This window comes from Gallus gallus, chromosome 1 (genome assembly GCF_016699485.2).
Source record: "Gallus gallus isolate bGalGal1 chromosome 1, bGalGal1.mat.broiler.GRCg7b, whole genome shotgun sequence".
NCBI lineage: Eukaryota > Metazoa > Chordata > Aves > Galliformes > Phasianidae > Gallus > Gallus gallus.
The window spans coordinates 36,221,075-36,242,552 of NC_052532.1; the positions used below are offsets into that span (position 1 = coordinate 36,221,075).

General features: G+C 41.4%; 1 long non-coding RNA gene across 1 annotated transcript in view; it reads left to right on the top strand.

Moving 5' to 3' along the window:
• Positions 1-6,678, top strand: part of LOC121109496 — a 33,971-nt gene extending 27,293 nt beyond the window's left edge. Inside the window, exon 3 of the long non-coding RNA XR_005849130.1 lies at positions 1,400-6,678. This is a non-coding gene — a long non-coding RNA (uncharacterized LOC121109496). The remainder of the gene's footprint in view (positions 1-1,399) is intronic.
• Positions 6,679-21,478: the final 14,800 nt, after the last annotated feature.

Sequence of the window (21,478 nt, forward strand, 5' to 3'; positions counted from 1 at the left end):
TTCAGAGAAGGGAAGGCTTGTGTCTCCTAGCAGCTACCTGCCTACTTTTGAAGATATCAGATTAAAACAGACACTTCCAGGGCTTCATTCTTCTGATCAAGATTAGATATCTGGGGCAGGATACAGTTCGGGAAAAAATAAATAAATAAATACATAATATATGTATATTGGAAATAGGCACATTCAACTCAGTCACTGGAGACCAGAGAGCAATTTAATTCACTTCACATTCACAAATACACATGGTGGGCTGAACTGCCTTCTCATCTCCTTTCAAAGCAAAGAACATCTCCACTGACCACACCAGTCACTTAGCAGCCTGGCACACATTCAGACACGTCCTATACTCAGCCATCAGTCTGGACCTGAATCCTACCCCTACCTGAAGGCTGAGATGAATCATGGGCTGTTTCTCCTCAATCATTACAAAGGAATCACTGACAGCTGAGGGGAGCTTGGAGGTGATCTGGTAATCCTCTCATACCAGGGTCTGTACCAGCACTCTACTACTTCTCACATTATTAAAAATGCTTCTTGCTGTAATGAGAGGTTCTTCTGACAAGCTCTTACGTGCAAAAGCTCTGCCTGTCCTTGCTCCCAAACACCTAGCTGCAAACAGACAGCTTTGTGTACAGACAAGGTGTAAAACATAAGAAGTTTAAGGAGATTATTAATGAAGTGATCCTGTAAGGTCAATCTTGTAATCATACAAACAGAGCTACTGAACTCACCAGAGCCACCAAAGGAAGGAAGGGAGATCAGCCCCTAGAGCTCATTTAAATTAAGGTTCCAGTTCTGACTGCATGTTTCCTGGTGTTAACAGCATTTTTCGTGGGCTCATGTTAGCAAATGGGGACATAGTTGCACACTTTTGATTAAACCTAAACAGAATTCGACAATGCAACCTTTTCCTTATGTTAGAAATCTAAAGCTGTGTGCCAAATATGCAAGATAAAAGAATATAACAGAACTGAAATAGTATAAAGACATGTTACAGAAAGCATACATTTTTATAGCTACATATTTTTTCCAGTTGATTCCACCCAGTCCAACTCTCTTCAAATAATTGTCATTAATCAAATACAAATGTAGGCCCCTTGGGTCTAACTCTGACTTGAAGCTAAGCACATGTGTAAGTGTTTGTTGGTCTGAAGTCTTAGATGTTGCAATATTGAAAAACATTCTAGAATACATTTTTTTTGCTCCATCTCCCCTCCTCCCACCCAACAAATCAAATTACAGAGGGTTTGATGTAATCATTTTGAAAAATGTTTTCATATATCAAATATAGTCTTACCCTCTTCACCCCCTCCCCCCAAGAAATAGAAAGACAGAACAAATCTGCTTTTTCCATTGTCAACAACAGATACAGTCAAGAATTTTGCTTTAAACCTTGCAGATGGACAGCAACTTCAGAGCCATGCAATGCAACAGCTATCGAGGAATCAAGTAAGCTCATAAAGTGTTGGCTCACACAAGTCAGGGGAAGCAGGAGCTAAGGTTCGAGTAGTCTGCTGCTCCCTGAGGCAGTTCCTCCAAAGACACAAGAGATGCAGCAGCCTTCCAACAAACAACAAGCACCTGGATTTGGCCTCAGAACAAGCACTTCAGATTTGGCCAGCCTGTACACTCAACTGTTAAAACAGCATCAAAACCCCACGCATCACTGGATGAAATCTTATCGATTTTTGTATGATTTTTTATGGTTACAAAGATAAGCATTTGGCTCTGCCTTTCTACTATTCAGTATCTAAAAAGTTATATTCCTGAAGAAGCTTTTGTATATATACATATGCATGGATCTAAACATATGCACATTTATTGTATATATGCATACAAAACATATCTACATATGCACATAGAGGAAAATTATTTTCTAACCCACAGCTAAAAAAGGAAAAAGCCCAAAGCCCAGGAACCCGTGGTACCCTGACAAACTCAAAGAAGCCAAGGAGGCAGAAAGAGACATAAAAGCAGAATATAACCTTCCCCACTCATTACAAAGAACCTAGACTTTGAATCATTAGAAGCTAGACCCTTAACATGGTCCCAGGCTGCAATGGCATCCTCAGCCATGTCTTTTTGTGGAAGCCTCCTTTCTGCAATACACTACAGCATTTTGCATTCCTCCTCTCCATGAAAGATTCTTTGGATATACAAAGTCAACTAGCCCTGAACATGTATATTTTTTCTATCTCTAACATACCATGACACATAGCTGTATTTCCAGCTCTCCCATGGTTTGCTGTAACAGAAGAATCTTCCATTTCCTTGTCTTTCTGTGATAAACTTCCCAGGGAAACCTGTGTTTTGGAATTTGTTTGTTATGAAATAGGATGTAACATCTGGAGAAAACAAGGCATGTTTACGCTTCAGTCTTGTTCTTGAAGAAGTGAACCTTTCAGTGGAGTAAACTCCCATCTTCCCTTTAGAGACGCAATGTTAGCTTGAAAGAGAGGATACAGATTTCTAGAAAAACAGCAAATGAGTTTGCAGATTTACTTGGTATCTTTTCCACACACCTTCTGCAAAACTCAAACATTAACGGAATGACAGATGAATTACCCAGGTTCTTTAAGATCAAGGAGCAAGGCCATCTATGAGGAAAAAATGCACAGAGGCTAAAGGTCAAGGTATGCCTCAAGAGTTCTCAGTTATCTGTTTCACCATGAGCCAAATGCAAGAACAGAAAGAGACTTCTTAATTCCACCCTTCTCCTTCCCTGTTCTTGTAGTAGGGGGATTTGCTTAATTCTTTACAGCTGACCCAGGCCTTCTACCCTGACAATCTTTGTGCTAAGTTTACGGCATGCAGCTGCGGTCCTTCTGCTCAGGGCAAGAATGTTAACCCTTCCCCTGACAATCCTTGAACTGGTTATTATACACAGTCCATCAGACGAATCTGATTCGAGACACCACCAGATGGTTGTTATTTAGGTGAAAGCACACCCAAATAGAATAATAGTCCAAAATACTACTGGGTCAGTTACTGAGCTACTAATTCGTGATCAGAAGTGGAAAACAGAAATACGTTGGCATGAAGAAGGGGCATGGAGGAGAACTGTGAATTTGTCAGTCCCTTTGCATTCCTCCTCTTGAAGAGCTTTCAAATGTAAGCAGAAAGCTTTTTCTGCCATCAACTATCTTGTTGGGAGGCTTGGGTCAGGTTTTTTTAAATGAGCTGTTCTGAAACACAAACTTTCTTAAGGAAAGGTTGAACATAATTCACAGCAGAGCCAGAAAATGAGAGCCAACCTTCCACTGGCACTTCTGCATCTGAAAAGGGAAGAAAATTGACACCTGGAAATGCTGACATTTCGGAAAACAAATCTTAGCCATTTTGAGCACAAGTAGGATGCTGGCAAGCAGCATGACATTGAAGTAGGAGGAATGTAGAAGTACTTACAAAACAAAACGGAGAGGACTATTAAGGAACAGATACATATGAGCATTCAGCAATGCCATGGCTAATTAATTTGTATGACTGCCTTTCAAATCATGGACAGAACCTGGTAGATGCTACTCATCTTTCTCCTCGTAACAGCTGCTCAGATATTAACATTAATGCCTGAAGTAGTCCATTGAAACTGTTGGCTTTATGCAGTCCACCTCAAATCAAGATGACTGTTTCCTTTAGGACTGTGGAGATAGTTGATATTTCAGTTGGGAGGCCAAGTTACACACCAATTTGATTCAGACTGAGCTGAGTTCAGATTTCCTTTGTATTTGCTTTTCTCACCAAAATGAGACACTGGAAAAGCTCTGCTTTACAGAAAATAAAGCAGGCAAAATAAGACGAAGGACTGGACCCTGATGCTGTAGAAGAAACCTCCATCCTTCCATCCACCAAAACACTACCAAATCAAACCTCTACAGTACAAATAAAAATATCAGCTTCTGTTCCACCCTCTGTCAGAGGCTCCTTTCCTATTGGAATCATGATCAAGCAATGATCATGATCAACCTATGAGACATGACAGCATGCTGTGTTACCAGCTTCCCCAGCACCCCCAGAGCCAACCCCTCCCTCACTTCAGGTGAGTGATATGGCCACCTGGACAGTGTGCCTCAACTGAAGGAGGCCCCAGGGAAGTACAGGGAGGATGTCTCCATCCCACAGGACATGCAGTGCAGGTTTTAGTTGTCTCCTTGCCCAGTCTCTTCCCTGTAAACCCACTGGAAAGAGGGAAACGTCAGTTGTGGTGATGAGGATGTCTGCCTATACAGAGGAGCACTGGAGGCACCAGCCGAAACAGCCTGGGTTAAACAACTCATACAGTTTTAAAAAAGCTTTTCCTGCAAACTGGACAACATTTTCAACCTGATGTTCTTGAGATAGTTGTTTGTTCCCTTGATGAAATTCATAGACCCCTTCTAGCACCGGGCACCAAGCTAGCTCACGTGGTCCCAAGACCCCTCTCTCCACTGTTACAAAGGACTGAGCAGCATGACCATGCTTCCAGCAGGGCATCATCAGCTAAGTTACCACTAGGATGGGTGAACACAGCCTAAAGACTTCCACAGCTTCGGAGTCCCTTTTACACTGACCTGCTCTCCAGTGGTCTCCACATTCTCCCTTATATCCTGTCGTTCAGATGCCTTCTTCATTCAAACTAGCTGACAAGCCACTTAGGAAAGCAAATGATTTCTGAAAAATCATGCTCTACAGATCAGTAGTGCTTTATAACAATTCAGAGAACAAGAAGATATATTATAACAATGTTTGGATTGCAAAAGCAAATAAAGCCCAGACATTATAAGGTTTACATATACTTAATCCAAGAAGAGAACAATTGGAATTAAATTAATTCTTGCACTTTAATATATCATACATGTATACAAAAGGAATGCTTGCAAATCAAAAACAATTTGCAAGCAAATGGGAAAAAAAAAAAGAAACCAAACCCAGGAACAAATCTGCAGCACTCAGTTTGCTCCTATGGTGGGTGTATTTTTGTCCCATAATGCTAGTCCTGTTAGTTTTCTTCTTTCTTTTCTTTCTGTACTATTGTACCTGATCTGTTCTTTTTAATAGAAAACTTGAACAAGTTTGGGTTGTAGGAGGCTTTCCTATACAAGAAAACAGCAGAACCATCATCACAGTTTGTGGACCCTTCGACTTAAACAGTATGCATGCACGTTATTTTCAGAGACACTGTTTTTTGTAAGTAATCCCATATAACCAAGGTTTACAGAGCTGGAGATTCTGTGGGTCACAGCACAGAAATAATCTCCCTCCCATACCTGCTTTTTGGTATCATGTTGTTGGATTTTCATCTCGTTATTTATGGAGAAAGTAACCGCAGTCCTCCAAGCCTCTCACTGGAGACTGCTTTCCCAACTCAGCTGAAAGGTAGTCATATCTGCGGGTCTCAAATCGCTGCAAGGGTGGAAGGCTTTGGTTCGTTTCTTGAAAGATGGGATTACAATGGAAAATAGCGTTAGGTTAAAGAAATAGCACCGGTGGTATAATTTGGCAGAAAAATAAAGGACGTCCAAACAAAAGGGTTTGAATTTCTGGAAAAATAATTTTAGTTTTGTGCCAACGCTGTCTGGGCTGAGCAAAAAAAAAAAAAAAAAAAAAAAAAAAAAGATTTACACCTTTTTTGAAACTTGAACCCATTGCCAGAAGTATGTAAGAAAAGTCAGTCAGAATCCTAAGGAGTAAATTTCTTGGGCTGCCATTTCCACTGAGTAAGTTTGATAAATAAAACTTAATTTTTACGTCTGCCACGGATTCTGGGCTATGATTAATAGCTAGAGCATTGTGGCCAGTAGCCAATGTATGTATGTGATTACAGCAATCTTAAATATAGTACATTTTGAATAAATATGCCACATAACAGTATAAAAAACACCCCATGCATGCCTGGAAAAAAAAACTTTGTCCCAGCGTCAAGTATTAAATCCTTATGAGAGTTAAACAGCACAGGCATCATCAGGCAGGCTCACAGGAATACGGGGTGCCGCTGGAATCAGCTCAACTCTGGGACCTCAATCACTGAAACACCATTTCTGTTCATTTCGTTTCAGCTGATTTGCTGCATTATGGTAGTGGGGGAAAAGAAAGATATTAGTTTAAAAATTAGACTTGCATAACTCAGGTTTCATGATCTGTACAATTTTCCTCTCCTCTTCAAAGGGCAGCAGGCTCTCACCTGTGCTTACAGCAGCGGGAGGATAACAGAGAACCACCAAACTATTGCATGTCCACCACAGAATTACTCATTTCATAGAAGTCCTGCAAGGAAAAATTTACTGGGATTTCCGAGGAAACACAGGATATCTTCCAAATGCCTGTATCTGTGGGACAGGAAAATTCTCTTCCTCCTCTCAGCTTACCTTTGCGCTTTTACCCCTTCAGCAGCCTTGCTGCTGCTGGCTCTCCCTTCAGCATCTCCACTGTTTCTGTTCTCTGCTGAAGAAAACTGATTGGCACGAGCAACATATGCACGAGGCAATCAGTTTTATGTAACAGCAGCAGAACTGGAAGCTCCTGGAAGTTCAGAGCTTAAATAGGGTTTGTTCAAGCCAATCAGTAATTTTAGCTTTAGTACTGGCCATAGGGGTCTTAACAGCTTTTTTAATGAAAACTTTCTCTGTGTGTCTGCCTTTTGTGCAACGGGTTTCAAGCTCCTGAGCTCCATTAGTCAGCCCCCTCACTGTATGTAGTGGAAGATAGCCTCTAGAGCACCACATCTATCTTTGGTAGAAATCTCAGATACCAGCTTAGTTCCACAGAACTGTTCAGGGCAGAGATTTTTTCAGATAGACACTCAACATCAGCTCCAGAACAGAAACTCAACAGTAATCCTGCCTTATTCAGGAAGAGAAAATGAAGCTATTAACAGCTGTCCTCTGCCTGCCTCCAAATGGGCCAGGTTTCACCCGCTGTCATTACATCCCTTGCCTAATTACATTCTTCATCACCTCTAAAAGCAGGGCTCGCTCTGCTGTAAGCAGGGGACTCCAAGCCAACTTTAAGCAGTACTGACATCCAGTGGAGAGTTGGAATAATTACAGGCATACAGATAACCAAGGGTAAGAGTCCTGTTTGTATTCTGTGTTCAGCTCAAAGAGAGCAGTCTATTCACCTTAACCTAAGGATATGATCTTCCTAGAAGATGGAACTGAACCTTATCATCTTCTCTTTGTTAGGAAAAACTGGAATAACATATCATATACAGACTACCATTTCTATCTTAAGGGACCTCTTTTGTCTGTAGCTGCCTTTCCTTCCACATTTCTGTTATAGCTGTTAAAAATGATGTGTGGGCTGATAAAAGCGGTGAAAATCAGGTAAAAATCAGAAGACAGAAAGAAAAAAGAAAGCCCAAACTGTAACAAACTTCTGTCTTTACCACTGTCTTCTCTTTCTGTTCACCCTGGGGACACTGTAGAATGCCAGTTATCAGTGGTAGAAAACAGAGAATGCAGAATGATCCTACAAAACTGCAAAGGGCAGGGTGTCTAGGTGTCCAGAAATCTGTGGGATCACCACAGGTGACCTGAACGTCACTTTGTTCACCCAAGCCCAAGACATTTGGTGAGATTTATTTTCAAAAGCTTGGTCACACACTGCTGAAGTATGCATCCACCTTGCTTATGACGCCAAAAGCACTGCCATCAGGAGCACCTGCCTCACAAAAGATCCTCAGGTCAGGGCCTCCTTGAGGTACAACTGCATGCAATGAGGAGTGGAGAATTGCCTGCAGCCATTAAACATGGCTGTATGATGGACCCCAGAGATTGTTTGAGGAAGGCTGCTTATAACAAACATCCAGCAAACAGTACAGGTAGCATGTTTCAAATAGACAAAGAAAGTATGCAAAAAAAAAACAATTTTACAGTATGGTGTCTGCCTGTGTGTGTGTAAAACACCGCTTTTTATGTGAGATCAAGGTAACAGCAGACATTTTTGCTGGCAACTGTGCACACGCTGCCATTAATTCTCATGCTGTAGCCATCTTGTAGGTTAAGTTAAGGTATCCAGTTAATCATTCTCTCTTGCTACCTCCCGGGTTGGTTCACCTGCATAATTTAATTGCTCCACCTGCCCTTTAACTTAAGGTTTCTCCTTGTCACACAGAAGGACACTAATTGGTCCCTACTCTCAATAAAGTCGACTCCTTCTGCAAAAGAAAATAATTCTGTTTAATGTATTCATTAATTTGTCCTCAGTCCATAATTACTGTTGATTTTCCCGGTTTGTCTTGTTTCTATTCTGATTGCTCTTGACTTCTCTCAATTAGCTGATTACCCTGGGATCTTTCTCAGTATGAATGTCAGGAAATACACTACAAAGACCTGTACTTAATAGATTTTCAGGTCTCTGATTAATTTGTTATGTTTCCAAGGAAAACATTGCAGGAAGCCACAAATTACAGGGTTTATAAAACAAGTAAATAAAAGTGTGTACATGAGACTATTTTAAAAAAAAATTAAAAAAATACAGAGATATTTGAGAAAGACCAGCAAGTTGCAAAGAATGTTCCGTTTCTAAATACCAATCTAGCTGTACTACACCAGCTATTTTTCATGACAGGCACACCAACTGACTAATAGGAACATCCTGGTGTTTAACAACCAAAGAGATCTGGATCACTTCTGACAGAGCCATGCCCACGTGCTGTCCCTCTAAACCAGCTCACAAACTGTCTCCATCCAACTGAGTGTCCATCACGCTCTGCTTGTTTAGTTTTCTCGCTTCCTTCTTTGCTGGTGATATTCCCCAGCTTTCTGCTGACATTAGGTAGGAAGGAGCTGCTTGCAGCTCCCAGGTCAGGATGCAGCTCAGAGCCATGTGCACATCACGGGGAGAGGTAGTAGCACAGGAGCCAGCCTAGTACAGTGCTTGTGGGGTGCCAGGGAATCTAGCACAGTGTTTCTTATGCATTCTTGAGCATTTCTTAAACCAATCACTGTTTTTGTTATAAGGAAACTTTATCACCACAGGCATTTGTGCTGGTGATACTCTTGCATCAGGGCCAAGGGATAAGAGGTACTGACAGCTTCCTTACTGTGCAAATGTAAGGGACTATATACAGCTCTTTACCTCACACCACCCAATAAACACATGGTATTTTTGTTTGTATGTTTGCTTGCTTTTAGTGACACATCTGAATCCCATTGCATTCAAAGTAAAATGTATAACCAGGACCAAATCGTTCTGCCTTAGTCTACGTACTGATTTTTTTCAGAGTGTGCAGATGCCCACCAGAGCTTACTGACATCCATTCTTCTTTGCCTTAAAACTTGTGCTTGCATAGCCATTGAGTCTACATTTTACAAAGTTCTGAATCCATTTGTAGTTGTCACAGATTTGTTTGGGGTTTTTGTTGTTGTTGTTTTACATCAGTATCTAATGTAAGTAAACCTAGAAACTCGCCCATTTGTCCCTATCACTGAAAATCATTCCTATTATTAATAGATTGTTGTTTTGAGTCAAATGCAAGAGTTGCATGGAGTCACAAGACTCCACATCCTGGAGATTTAAGATAAAGGCTAACAATCATGAAATAACTTCCCAATTCAGTGTACATAAGCTTCAGAGTGGATCCATATGGCAAGCAGGAGATGTCATTCACAAAAGCTAACTTCTAAACCATCCCACTAACCTTTGGAAATTCACTTTAGCTCTGGACACTGAAAGTGATTTATGGGTTCTGTTTTTAGTCCCTCTCTTGTGACCATCCATCACCTTTTCAATTCTTGTGAGACCACATTAATTCCCCAGTACAATTCTCCACAGATTTCCCAGAGCTGGAGAGCTAGTTCCTTAATGATGTTGCAAACGAGGTTTTGTTCACTGTAGTTTCTTATCCCCCCAAAACCGAGAACTGCAGACTTGCCTTAGACCTTGATATTTTACATTTTCATCAAAAAGAAAGAATTGAAGACAGTATTCTTGACCTCTCCCATTCTTATCATAAATCCTCATGTCTGATAAATGCTTAGCCTCCTTTTTCTTTTATGTGCCATACATCTAAGATGCCAGAAATAAATGATTGTTCCATTCCACCCCTCTCTTCCCAGACTGTTGAAAGCTCTCAGAGCATTTACAAAATGTATGAGAGCTGCCATCTCTACACCTAGAGGAGGGTTCAAGATGCTGCCAGATACTCTGCTGTAGCTGAAATAACCAAATGTCATTTAATCAGGATTCATTTAGAGACCATATAAGAAGAGTAGATTTCCCTTTGCGTATCTTTCTTAAAGAATATTTGAAGTTATACCCAACTAAGTGGGATCCCTTTCAGCCTCAGACACATTCCACTAGAGCACACCATGTCCTGTTGAGTGTCTGGTCTTTTGCTGCTTAAAAAGAGTGTTTCCTGTTGTAAGAATGTTTTCGCAGGATGTAACCTTTTTGCCTATGCCTACACCAGTAAATAGGAAACAAGCAATGCAGGCTCACGCTCTGGTTCAGCACAACAGCGCTGAAGCATACAGCACAGTGACTGCTGGTGCTCTCACACTCGCATCCCAGGTCTGCTTCCACTGACATCTCTGCTTTGAGAGGGCTGTCAGCTTGGGGCTGCAGACATCATTGGTGCCACGCCAGCTGGCCCTTAGAGCAAAGAATGTGCCCTGGCCTGTTCCAGTTAGTGGTGTGGGCTCTGCCTTTCAGACAGCATCAAAATATTTATTAAAAGTTATATCAGATTTATGGTCTCAAACAACTTGTTTATCTGTATTCTTTCCAAAACCTAATAGCCAGAAAGATGAGAATGCATTATGTGCTCCAGATGAGTCCACAGCCTGAATTAGTGGGACCTTGCAGTACTAGCTCCACCTATGTTTTTTATAACAGAAAGCATAAAAGGTTGTTTTCAGCTGATTTGGTTACAGTAATTTAATTGGCTTATCCTAACCTCCTGTGTTTGGATGAGGTGACTCACTCTCTAGCTGTACCACTTCTCTCCATGCACAGGGGAAGAACATAGCTGTTAAACATAGGTACTGCTTAAAGTTTAGACATCTCGCTAAATGCTGCTAGAAAAGCACTGGAATAGGCTCCTCAGGGAGGTGATTGAGTCACCATCCCTGGATGTGTTCAAAACCTGTTTGGATGTGGTGCTCAGGGACATGATTTAGCAGAGGGTTGTTAGTTAGGGTAGTGTGGTCAGGTTGCGGTTGGACTCGATGATCTTTAAGGTCTTTTCCAACCTGAGCAATTCTATGATTCTATGAAAAGGAGTTTAGAGGTTTGTGTCCATAAAGTAAGGAAGGATACCTGCCGCTGCTGTTATGGTGGGATAGATTTTCAGCAGCTATTTAGCAATGGCCCTACTGCTCCCTCAGTGAGCCCAGGCTCGATGCTCAGTGGTACTTGTGATCTTGTTCCGCTTACTTGCTCAAAGCAACTTGCTAATTTATCAGAATGAGCGGAATGAGCAAAAGTCTCCTTCACACCCTGTTAGAGGTTGTTCAGAACAAAGAGGCTTCTGTGCTTCTCATATGTGAGGCACCTTGTTAAAATTCTCCTCAAGATCTGCAGCTATTACTAATTAAACTTCCTTACCATCAAAGTAGCCACATAAATCAGCCACACAATAATAGTTCTATGAAAAATACTTTATCAAGCCTTCTGAACACACTTTAATGCAGTGCCATTGAAAAATAACAGGAGATCAACAACTTTATTTCCTCCTGTCAAATGCTAAACCAACCACTTAGGTGAAAAGCAACTTTGTTCTGATGCCTACTGCTCTGATTCAACCAGTAGCCTTGAATAGAGTGTGATGAATTCAGCTTCTGCCAAAGACATAAGTATATGCAAGTGGACTCAAAGATTATCTTATTATTCTGGAAGACCCACGTCTTACTCTCAAATATCAGTCTCAGAGGTGCTACAGTATATGCTGGACATGCACGTGATATGTTTGATCATATATCTTGCTAATGCTACTTTTAATCATCTTTCTGGGTTGTTACAGCCCCCCTTTCTGCCAGTCTCATGTTGTTTTTTGTTGTTGTTTTTAATTCACTGAAGACCAAAACTATACCATTTTTCTATAATACCCAGTTCTGAAGAGTTTCTGATTCATACCTCCTTGGAACCAATGCAGTATTTAAATTTACATTTAATTTTATCCTGACTTTTCTGTGGGCTGACCACTTGGTATCTTAGTCCTGAACATCATTATTTTCCTATTGCAGATCTCCACTACATGCATTTCTTCTCTCTGTCCTGATCTGTTGTATATTGTTGATGTCTTCAAGTTCTCTCTCAATAAATTGGGATATAAATTTAGTCATGAAAAACCAGAACAGTTTAAATATGCCCAGAAGTATTTTACCTACCTCTGCTTAAGAGCCAAGTAGTAGAATGAGAAATTGAAGATGACTGAGATTGCTTTTTCTTTCATCTTGATTAATGTATTTTGCCATTTAACAGAGATCAAGGCAGCTGGCCCAGTTTCTTGGCTGCAAGACACATAAAGTGTCTTAATTTCCTCTGTTACCTATTTTTCATATGATGACAGTGTCTGCATCTTCTGGGACTTTACAAAGAGGACACATACGCAAAATAATCCAGTGGAAAGAGTAACATTGTCTTGATTTAAGGATATGGCATCTAGACAAGAGCCATCTAAATTAACAGGGAAGCATCTATTCCTAGCCTGGCTCTGTGTAAGAAAATAGAAGTTGAGAAACACTCTAGTGAGAAAATTCTTTAAAGATCTACACTCTGGTATAATATTACCGAATGAAAGCTTAGCCTGTGTCAACATTGCCACTGATTCCCATCAGCCCAGGGCTGCTTCCAAGATCCTCAACAGAACAAAGAATTTAAGGCTTGGGAGATTTTAATATGAAAAATGGATATTTGTAGGCTACTTCTGCATAGAGTCGTACTAGCAGATGAGGAAGAGGTCAGAGCTATTCAGTGAATGGAAAAATTATGCACAGAAAAGAAGAGGCTGTTTCACAACTGTCAGGGATACACTAGAACTTTATTGACGTACACACAAGCTATGGAGAAGTAACCTTCTTCCTGCATATGGAAAGAGTAGGCATACTTTGGAAAGAGAAGCACTGAATAGCACAATCTTCTCGCTGGTAGAACTGCTGAAATCAGCACCAATCATTTCTGGAAAGCAAACAGGTTTGTGAGATGGCAGATACAACAGGGATCCCAATGATACTGATCTGAGCTCCACCCATCCTGCCCGTGTAACTATGAAATAAACCATATGAGAAAATCAAAACAATTTGTCTGTAAGAGTAATGGGATTTCTTCTTCTGACTAATGCCAGCTAGCAGACCCCCTCAAGAAAGCAAAAAAAAAATTGTTTATAGACCTTAAAACTTTCAATTTTTGATGTTACTCACATATGAATTTCCTACAAGAAAAAAGAAAGAGAGCAAAAATTCCATCTGTGGTTCTATGGTGAGAAGAAAGTGGAAATCGATTGTTGTTTGAGAGTGCCCTGGTGCAGTGATTTCTGTAACAAGCTCCACAGCCACATTCACAGGACTTTCACAGACCAGCTGTGCTCTGCAGCCCTTGGAGTGAACCTGAAAACACCTCAGAGTGGTGGAGTAGTTCCTGTATCCCACTTTTTTCCCAGGTGTAGTTTGATGATCCAGCACCATTAGCCAATGCCCTTCTGCCTGCAGTTTAAGGAAACAATTCTTCATCAATGCCCAGATATTCCAGATGACCTGAGACACCAAAGAGTCAGACCTGATTTAGAGATGCCTTAAAACTAGCAACATTTAATGGCATGAGTGCAGGGTCTTGGTGCTATCTGCTTACTTTCTAGCTGAACTTTGATCAGCCTATTCCCACCTGGAAATCCAGTCAGAAAGTGATTTCATCCAATTTAGCCTTGAGCAATGACGTGACATCACCGGTTGCAAATGGACTTATTCATTGCTGCCTTCAAATGAGAAATTCCTTCAGTTTTGTCATATGGTTGAATGGTAATACATCAGAATCATAGAATCATTAAGGTTGGAAAAGACCACTAATATCATCTAGTCCAACCATCATCACCACCATGCCCACTAACCATGTTCCTCAGTACCACATCTACACGGTTCTTGAACACCTCCAGGGACGATGAATCCACCACCTCCCTGGGCAGCCCGTGCCAATGCCTCACCACTCTTTCTGAGAAGAAATTAAATTAAAAGAGAATCCGAGCCTCCTTCTGACTGTGTCTGAGGATCACTTGACTTCTGCACCAGTGAAGGAGTACCCCATCTACTTTTCACACACTTGGGTTGGTCATAGATCTCTGTCTCTTTCTCTTCCCAGATGCTACTCACATCTCTTTCCAGAATATGCATAATCTGTCTATCACTGAAATAAACCAATTAGTTCAACAGATAGGGAGCAATATTTAACAAGAAAGCTTATTAATCTTGTTTCTTCAAGAAACTCAGTTACAAATGTTTCTTTTTTACTGCATTGAGAAATAAAATGTCCTAAGAAGAGCTTGCCCTCTCAGTGCCACCCCCTGCTCACCAGCCTGTCTTATCAGCAGGCTGCAGATCACAGCACAAAGCCTGCCTGTGCAGCATACAACAAGTTGTCCATCCTTCTGCACAGCACATGCCGAGCCTGGCACAAAGTGAGACCTGCAGCCACTGCTGCTGCCCACACCCAGCTTCTAAAAAGCTCTTGCAACGTCTCAGATTTCTCTTCAATAGCTCTGATTTTGCCACTCTGCAGAACAGAGGATGATCAAGGGAATAACATCTCTTTGAAAAGAGATGCGATTAGTCCCTGAGAGAGGAAAAAATCTCTCAGCAGGACTTGTGCTGTGTGGAGGACGAGACTGGGCTGCATGCCAGAGTGCTGTTAATTCTACCTGGAAACAGATTAAATTCTGGGTCACAACTCAGGACATGGAAGCCTTTTGCTCTTTCCACATTTTTGGCAGTGTTTCGCGCATTGTGCTCTATAAAGCAGTGTTAAATACTGCACAGTTATAGTCAGGAAACACCTCTAAGTCCCCTAATGTCAATTAGCTACTTCCTCTGCAAAGTCGTAAGCAGATGCAGGAGAGCCGCTCTCCAGGAATATATTTGCTAACAGGTGCATTATTAGGAAGGAAAGAAGTTGTTTACATTAACAGAAAGTTCCTTTCAAAATCGCTCATCCAGTGCTTTCTGCCTGCTGCTGGCCCTTCTGCTGCCTCTCACTTTTCACCCACACATGTTGGATAATTAGGGGTTCAAACGATGCATGAAGGGGCTCTGCTTCCAGTGACTCATATCTTCAGGGATTATCCAAGATTACCAGAAGGCTTATGATTCCCTCTGGCCCAGAGGAGAAGCTGTCTGTAACACATTGGTCTTCATAGACGCCATAAGATTAAAATTACAAGGACTGCTGACAGTAATGATAAATTACAGCAAACCAGACCTTCAGCTGGTATAAACAGGGGCAGCTTCACTGAAGGCAGCAGAGCTTAGTTACATTACACCCAACCAATGATCTGTCCTGCTGCAAAGAACTGCTGCACAATGACCTTTTTGCTTTCCAGTGTAGCCCAGTTTCTTTCTCACCGTGCATTCTCTCTAGGTGCAAAGGGCCAAGAGCACTTTTTTTTTTGCCTAGGTTGAGATCACCAGACATGTGGATTTACATAAACACAAATCAGAATCCCAGGCTATGCTGACCTGGATCTGATTTTCAGTGAACTCTCTTTTAGCATGGGACTTACAACCACACATTTGTTTTCAAACTTTGCATTACAATAACCCTCATGCTCAAGCTGTACACCAAATCCATCCAGATCCTGGATGATGTTCTCATACTAAGAAACCATCCCTATTTCTAGCTCCACAGTCAATGGGTAGTAAAGTACTTAAACTGGAAGAGGTTAGCTGTACACACTATGTTAGAAAACAGGAACTCTGATGAAAAATCAGTATTTGCAAGAATGTGTGTTACAGAACTTGGAGTAAATTGGTGTGAAATAAGGCAGCTTGACGTGAGAAATGCACTGTGCTGTACTCTTCTGTAGCAGAAAGGGACATTATGTCTTGATCTGTTTTCACAAATGCGTGGATTAAGACAAATTAATGCTTGTACTGGCCTCAGGTTACAAGCTGGATATCCCTACATGTGCATGCAAGCAATTGGAAGATACTTTTAGAACTTGAGGATGAGTAAATCTGCTGGCTCAGTTGCACCAAAAGCCTTTCAGATGTAGCAATGGGTACACAGAAAAAGGGCACAGATGCATCTGTTACCACTTCTGTGCTATGTCTAATATCCTTCAGATCAACATGGATGTGATTCTGTTGGATAACTTGACCCTTTCCCATCAGGGGCAGCCAACACACGGATATATCTTGCCCCATTTGAAATATCCTAGCACACTGTATGCTCAGTGAAAAGAGTCATGGTGTGTTGGATCTGTACCATATCTATATCTATATCTATGCCTATATCTATTCCTTCAGGGGTAAGCATCTGGCCCTCATGTTTTCCTCAGACATTTTATAGATCTCTATGTAACTGGAAAGCCTGCATCCCATTTAAAAACAACTCACATTAGAACTATGCCACACAAGGAACATCTCAGGGCAGAGATGACAAAGCTTACAGTACAGCACAGAAAAGTGTGTGAATACCAGAGCAGATCTCAAACACTGAGGCCAGGTCAGCAAGGCACAGCCAAGTTGTACTCAACTCTGAGCTGGGGTGCAGTGTGGACAGGATACCCTGATCCCATCATTGCTGAGACTGCATGGTATTTACCAAGCCAGTTGTCCCCTCATTCTCCTCAGTGGCCTAATACAAGTGCTACCCTTAGGATTCAGCATTTCAGGGAAAGAATCTAGAGTCATGTTAGTGCTTTGGCAAATGTTGCTCTTAACCGGGCACACTTTCTTACGGCCTCACCAACAGATACAGGGACTGAGTAAAGGAAAGATTATGGAATTTGGCTCAGAGCCCTTTTAAATGCACTTCTATGGGTAATTTAATAGCTGCATTATAAAATGTTAATGTTAGTATAAAAATCCGGGGAATTTCAAGCCCAAACCAGGTTAACCTTTTCCTTCTACCCCTTTTCCTCTTGAGAAGCTTGTTTTCTTTTTATTGCATTCCAATAACGAGAGACCATTTCACACAGGTACATCTGCAATATGTTACAGGCAGCACGGAATATTAAAACAACCTGTGCTACTGCTAGTGAAACTAATAAGGGAGGTAAAACTTCTCTCAGGCTGAAAGGAAAAAGGTGGATCTAGCAGAAGCTCCGTTACCAAACTCCATTTCCGAAGATACTGCACTGAGCACTGCAGTCATTCCCAGTTCGTGGTCCTGTTTCAAACAGCAGCTCTGCCACCTGAAGAGGGGATTTGGGTAAAGCGGTGTTGGTGGCAGTGGTGATGGTGGTGGGCAGGCTGTTCACATGAGGTTATGTTTAGATACGGATCAGGGTTTTAAAACAAAACAGTAAGTTAAGATAATAAAAATGAGCAGAATGTAAAGCAGAGGGAGAGGAAGTTCATACATTAATCTTACTGCACAGAGAGGGGCAAACCTGTCTATCCTAATCCTCTGTCCTCTGAATCAACGTGAGTGTGAAAGTTCACCTCCAGTGTTACGGAGTCCGTGCTCAGCAAAGGATCAGCTGTGAAATAGATTGCAAAGCCAGGAGTGAGAAAACAATTCAGCTGAGAAATGAAGAGGTGAAAGGGGGGGAAAATGAGCAGAAGGAACAAAAAGGGGGAGCGGGAAGGTTAGCTGAGTGAGAGAAGCCAGAGGAACAGAGAGAAAGAGCCAAGTGGAAAAACAAACAAAGAGTTTCTTTTTTGGTTAAGGCTGCAGGAATTCCTCCTCCATAGAAAATTGACCATTTCCAGATTTATTTATTTTTTATTTCAATTTGGAAGGAAAACTCAGAAAGACAAAAGAAATTTATGATGGAATTTTGTTAAAAAAAAAAACAACACAAAAAACAACCCGCTTTTTGTGGTTCTGGCCACCCACCTGCTTATGAGACTGGTTCCCAGCACAATTTCTGACAGAATCATCACATTCCACCAAAATGTCACTGTCCAGTGGAAAGTGGCTCGCTGGAAATACTCTGTCCAGCTGTATATCCTGTCGCCGCTGCTTTCAGCTATATAGGTACCCAAGGGGAGCTTGGCTTCAAGAATAAGAGCACAGTATGCTTGTGCGCATAATTCTTCAGTTTAGATTTCAAAAGGGAAGTTACTAATGTGCAGTCCAGCTTTCCAAAAGCAAAGCAGCAAATCTGTTTTATTGCTGTACCTATACCAGTGGAGGAAGAGGGGGAAAATACAGGAGGAAGAGGACAAGACAGACACGTGTTCATTTAAATAATGTACCTCTGTGTGTGAGAGGAAATTCACTGAACTGAATTTATTTTGCAGCCCCTGACGGACTCATAGTTTCACATTTGGTTCTCTCTACTTCAAGTGTCCTGGTCTGTTATTTTTATTGTAATTTTGGTGAACAACTACTTGCTCTTTGCTAGTGGGTTGATTAACACTCAAGTACTAAACAGCCTTCTAATTGACTCCTACTTTGCACTCTTCCTCCATGAAACAGATGCCTTCATACTGGGAGAACTACACTGTGGCATCTTCCCAGTCTGCAATCCCAGGTAAAACTTTCTCTCTTACTCAGGCTTTGCCTGCTCACAGTGCAGCTCTAGAAGGCTTTTCACAGCTGCAACTCTACTCATATTCTTAAAACCTTGCAGTTTCTCCAGGGTCAATCCTGGCAGGGAGCTGACAAAGCTGGGATGGGAGAGCAGGAATGGATGTGGGGATAGAAAGAGTCTGGGGTGATGGATAGGATGGCAGTAGTGGCATCCTGAAAACAGGCAGTTTTAGCTGGGAGACAGGTCTATGGACAGTAGCTGATGGCACAAGGAAGGCTGGCAGTATAGATTGCAGTGTTTGGAGAAGGTAGTGATGCAGAGGTTGGAGCAAGAAGCAGCTTGGAGGCCTGCATATAGAAAGTACTGGAAGAGCTGGTTTGAGGGGCAAACAGAAAAACACAGAGCAAGAAGGAGATGCTGGATGGAGAGTTTACACGGCACAGTTTACCATTGCCCACCAACCCATCACACTAGGCTCTTCACTCCTTTTACTGTGCTCAATTTTCCTGTATTTGAACACAAAATGATCGGAACAAACATGGCCTAGAGCAGAGGAGGAATTGTGGCCGAGCACTGAAACCTAGACCTTATATTCAGAAAGTGCACTCTGAGGCTGGCATCGTGTCCCCACCATGTTCTTGTCAAAGCAGATGTGCATCGTCACATAACTCCATGCAGCTGTGGCTGGTCCTTGGAAATGCGCACTGATGTATATATAACTAGAAAAAAAAAGTATCCAGCTATGAAGAGTCACATTACTCTGACTCGAGAGCTTAGATGTCTATATCCCTGCCTCTGAAAGCAATCCAGACTTGCATGTATAGATATTTGGCAGATGGATCATAGAAAAAATATTTGACTCTACTATACATCATTGATAAGTTAGTTTATCTGAGGTAAGGGACATAACTCTGGCCAAGACCTTTTTTCTGCTGTATCAGTTCTTTGAAATTGATTTGGAAGCAGATCAGGTTTTCATTCAGATTCAGTGTTCATTTCCAATAAATTTATTTTCAGTACTCCTTATATTTATGCTTTTTTCAGACTATTTTCCTTCCATTTGGCAATCAGTATGTGCAACTCTAGCTGTTAGCTTTTGGACCTTGTTGCTGCAATGGGAAATGGCTGAAGTCTTAAATTATGTTTGAGAGCTTGATCCCGCTTGAATAAAATCAAAGAGAGCTTTCCAGTAACTAGTATGAACAGCACAGAAATTAGAAATGAGGAATATTTTACTGCTTCAAAATATCCTGGAAGTTCCATGGCCTTGAACTTCAGTAGATGTGTACTGCCAGGACACAAAGATGGCATATGAGGCATACTGATTTACCACAATTCAGGTTTTAGATTTAAATTAGCTGGCATACTTGCCATGAGAGGGGTTAATTGTACTCTTACACACATACACCTCCATACTCATTGCACTGTATACTCCTGTACTCACTGTGCACTAAGTATGAACTCAAATTGTAGTTTCTTATTGTTTGTCTTCTAATAATCTGCTTTATCACAGCTCCAGAACTTCTTTGGTTGCACCTCCAGAAGTGCTTTCATGCAGATGATGCAGGCACTCTAGGAAAATAGGCAGTTTGTACTAACAGAACAAGTCTGGGACATCCTAAGAGACAGGGTACCACAATGCTGTTTGTAGCATGCTGCTGATTTGCACACAAACAGAAAAAGCCTTGGTTGATTGCCTTGGGTTTTTGACCTTAAGCTGTGAACTCCCCGGAGGCAGAGACCATCTCCTTTTACCTGTGTGGAAACTCCTTAGACCCAGAGTCATGCTAACAGGAGCAAAGGACAATCCTGAAATGTTGTGAAGCTACAAGTGTTAGGTGGCGGGTCTTCTTCCTGTAGTGATGTGTACTTTCTCATACAAAATGTCCCCTCAAAATCTGTCCGGACTTCTGCTGAGAATAAATACTTACCATTGCAAATAAAAGCTGTGAATGAGACCTTAAAGCTTTACTCTTAGCCAGACAGACAATAATTCGTTTGTATTTGATTTTTCATTAACTCCTTTTTTGCTGGTTAAGGGAATCTTCCCAGGGCTTTTTCTCGTATTAACCTTAAGATCTTTATCTTGCATGTGCTTTTCTTCTATATGAAGGGAAAAAGTGAAACCACATGAAGCCGGGCAATGCACCAGAACACATTTATGAAATTTCTGGTGAAGTGTTTTGGCATAACTACATAACAATAACATACTATTTTCATTAACTTGAACAAACAAACCCAATAGATTATTAAAAAACAAATCGAAGAAGAAAGTACAGATGCGGTGTAACTTTACACTTTGACAATGCAGAGGACAGATTTACCAGCTTGTTTACTGCTTCTCTTGATGAAGGAGAACAGGCTAACCCAACAGCCAGAGGCAGGAACTATAGCAAAAAATGTCGGGGGAACTCCCAATCTATCATTTCACTGGTGCCAGTAATTCAGCAAGATCCATGGCACTACAGCATTTGCTATGCTTAAACAAACATCCAGTTAAACTTGATGGTGGTGTAGACAATGGATGCTCAGCAGAGAACCTGACATCACTCCTGAAGTGGCAGAAATGCGTTGTTCACTTACCTTCCTGAAAGAATGGTTTAATAATTCATCTAGAAGTATTTTCCCTCAGAAAATAATTCACTGGTGAATAATGAGAGAATGGTTTCAGTGTTATACAAGAGCATGTGCTCTGTGCAATTGTTAGAGGGAGAAAATCACTTCAGCGAGGGCTCAGCCCAAGCATTCTACACCATTACGTTTGATGGTGCCACTCAAAGCAGTGCCATACAGTCTTGACCACGCGAAACAAGAAGCCATAAAGCCCCATGCTCTTGGCAGGCAAGGGGGATTACTTTAAATCTGAGGATAATT